Here is a 3,595-nt window from a genome sequence, read left to right as displayed (position 1 = left end):
CTGGCCTCCCGTGAGCTATTTATCTCTGTCATGCCTCCAAATGAGGTCATCAAGCTGAAACCTGATTGGCTAGACTCCACCCCTTCGCTCAAGTTGACACATTATGTAACTGCCACAGGAGTAAAATGTAAACAGAAACGAAGAATCATTTCTTTATAAACCCAAGTGAAACTCACAGACATTGAGTGGATTCCAACACACAGCAGCCGTATATACAGAGTCTCCAAGGTGTAGCTCTTTCTTCAGCAGAGTGGGTTCGAATCACTGGACTTGCGGCCCTGTGGTTAGCAATCCAGCATCTCACTCACAGTGTCATCGGGACTCCTCATATTTCTTTATAGGATCCATAAAAAGTGTGTTAGGAATAAGTTTATGCCCTTAATGGTCTTTGGCATTCTATAAGGGAAGAATATTCAATACTTTGCATCCAATATAAGGATGTTAGAACAACAAAGTTGATATTTATATTGAATAAATATTCTTCGCAGAGGATGAGGGCAGGAAGGCAAACAATGAAATCAACAAATCTTCTGCGCAATTTAAGTAATAACGACCAAAAGTGGAAGTTGGAAAAGGAACTGCAATAAAGGTGAGAGATTCAGTCCATCATACCTTTGCTAAGAAATTTCAAAATGTATGTGAAGCAGACAATTACGTAAACAGAAGATATGAAGAGATAACAAAGAACGCCTACTTTTATAAACAGATTAAAAGAGTCCTTTTGGAAGGATAAGTCAACCAGGGTGCAATATAGTACCGATGAAATGCACAATATTCCTCTGGTTCCTTGAGGCTTCCTCACACCCCACTAGCATGACCCCAGTCCTGCCTTTCACTGCGAGATAGACCGGAGCATGTGCACAGGTACAGCTAAGAGATAAGAGTGTATGAAACATAGAATCCAGGAACAGGAATCAGAGTAGTGATACCAACAGGGTAGGGGGAAGGTGAGGAGGAAGGGGGAACCGATCACAATGATTGACATATAACCCCCAAAGAACAGAAACCGTGGGGGAAGGGAGATAGCAGTCATTGTAAGATATGACCATAATAATAATTTATCAAGGGTTCACGAGGGTGTGTGTTTGGGGAGTTGATACCAAGGGCTCAATAGAAAGTAAACGTTTAGATCATAATGATGGCAATAGATGTACAACTATGCTTGATACAATTGATGTATGGATTGCTATAAGAGCTGTAAGAACCCCCAATAAAATGATCTTTTAATAAAAAAAGAGTCCATTTCATTCACAACGAAGGCAATGCAAATGAGGAGGACAAAACTAGTTCTCTTGTTGGCTTTTGACTTGTTAATGACATTCCAATGGAAATACTCAATGCGGCTGCCACTAATAGGCCCATCTCATACTTGGCCAGTGAGTAGGCATTTTCGCAATCCTTTTTGAAACAGTTTGGCCACAAGCAGCAAGCATCATAAAATTATTCATATCCTTCACATGTTTCCCCGCCAGGGACCCTTTCCTAAGATGACAGCGAGTTATGCACCCGGGGATGATTTTTCTTGTGGTGTGCTTCGCCCTCCTGGGTGGGTTATGTCACACTTATTTCAGGCACTTCCTAAGTGGAAAAGTCCTTCTGGATAGTCCCTCGGGAACTGGCTCAGAGGATGCCTCTGGTCAGAGCCAACCCATAGAAAGGAAGGAGAGCAGACAATAAATGGTGAAAGGGAAGTCATTGCTAAGACCCCCCTCTGGGGTCAGGAGTGCAGGTCGTCCGAAAAGAGCCTTCAGAACCACCAGGCTGGGCCGACTTCCTTCCTGGGCTCTTTACGAGGGCTCTGCATTCAGGCTAGCAGGGTTGGAATCTGGTTATTAGCTCTGTGATTCCATGAAACCTCATCGAGTCTCAAGATCCGCACCCAGAAAGTGAGCCTAGAAAGAGTGTCCAGAACTTTTTTGGGGGGGCGTGGCTGGGGGCTAAAGAAGACCATACACCTCAGGTGTGGACAGTTCAATGCTGGGCATATTTGGACCCCTAATGAAATCTCAGCGTTGGTTAGCTTTCCTACATCTTCTAAAAGACTCAGAGGGTCTGGCCCAGGCTGCCGGCAGCTTCTCTGGCTGACTGTGGACACACTTGTTAGCCTGTCAGAGGTGGGTGGGATCTTCAGCCTTAGAGATCTGTTTATGAGACAGTCCTAGGGCCTAGGGGCTCAAATCATTGGAGCCGGACACATTGGGCATCCATCTCCACTCTGTCTTTCTAGCATTTGACGCGGGGCATGCCACTTAACTTCTCTGCGCCTTAGGTGCCTCGTCTGTAAAATGAGACTAACGAGAGTACCTACCACATGGGCGTGTTGTGAGGACTTTAAGAACTGGTGTAGGCAAGGCACAGCGAAGGGGCTAGCTGGGCTAAGAGTTCGGGGAAAGGCAGCAGTTTTGATAGGATCCCTGTTGGTGCAGTGGTTACGTGCTTGGTGCTAACCTAAAGGCAAGCATTTTGAACCCATCAGCCACTCCATGGGAAAGCTGCTTCTCTAACAAGTATCGCCCTGGAACCCCCTTGGGGCAGTTCTCCTCGGTGCTACAGGGTGGCAATGGGTTGGACTAGACTAGCTGGCAGTGAGGTGGAATGGGTATTCTAATATGGCTAGAATCATGGTTCTATTTTTCCCGATGGTAGACACTTTAGAAATAGAATACCTATCTAGATTTCAAATATTTATTGTTCAGATAGACTATCATTTGTGCAACGATTTAAAATAGTAAAGTGCTTGATTACTCCCCCCAAAGTTGGTGGTTCCAACCCACCCAGAGGCGCCTTCAAAGGCACGCTTGGTGATACAATCCCCCAAAGTCATAACCTTGACCTCCATTTATGCGGTTGCCATAAGTTAGAATCAACTACCAGCTTACAGCAACCACCACAACAAGCCGGTAAAAATCACGGCTACTGGGTTTGAGATGCTGAATTACCTTCATATGTTTGAGTTGGAGGCTCAGCCAAGCTTCTTAGAGACCATTCACTCTATTTCGACCATTCACTGGAGAGTGAGTGGCCATCTATTGCAGTCACGTCCTTGCCAGTGGACACCGTCCCTCTAGAACAGCGGACAACTGCCCCATAGGGCTTTAAAGGTCATAAACTTTGTGGAAACAGGTTGCCACATCTTTCTCCTGTGCATGTGAGCTGCCAACTCTTGGTTGGCAGCCAAGAATTTAACCATTACATCCCAGCCCAGCCTGATTCAAGTCCGTAAGTCAGTTGCCAGTCCATAAGTCCCTCTTCAGACTCACGTCGCCACAGGTCATAATGCAGAAAAGGGAAGCAGGAAGCAGGAAGATCGCAAGCTGGTGGGTGCAGAGTTGCATGGATCCAAGGGCAGCATAAACATGGCAGGGTGCTGACCGCTCTCAGGCTCAGGCCTCTCACATGTGGTTGTCCTTTGAAGCAGACAAGGTTCCAGCAAGCAGGAAGCAGAAGGGTAGAGAGGGCGAGGGAAGTTTCCAGTTTCTTTGGATAACAAGGTCACACCCCCTGAAAAAAGCTGATGGTGCCTGGCTATCAAATGATATAGCATCTGGGGTCTTGAAGACTTGAAGGTAAACAAGCGGCCATCTAGCTCAGACAC

The sequence above is a fragment of the Echinops telfairi genome, unplaced genomic scaffold, assembly GCF_000313985.2.
Source record: "Echinops telfairi isolate 266 unplaced genomic scaffold, ASM31398v2 ScPeMD7_3;HRSCAF=10, whole genome shotgun sequence".
NCBI classification, from domain to species: domain Eukaryota; kingdom Metazoa; phylum Chordata; class Mammalia; order Afrosoricida; family Tenrecidae; genus Echinops; species Echinops telfairi.
This window is presented reverse-complemented; position numbering follows the sequence as displayed.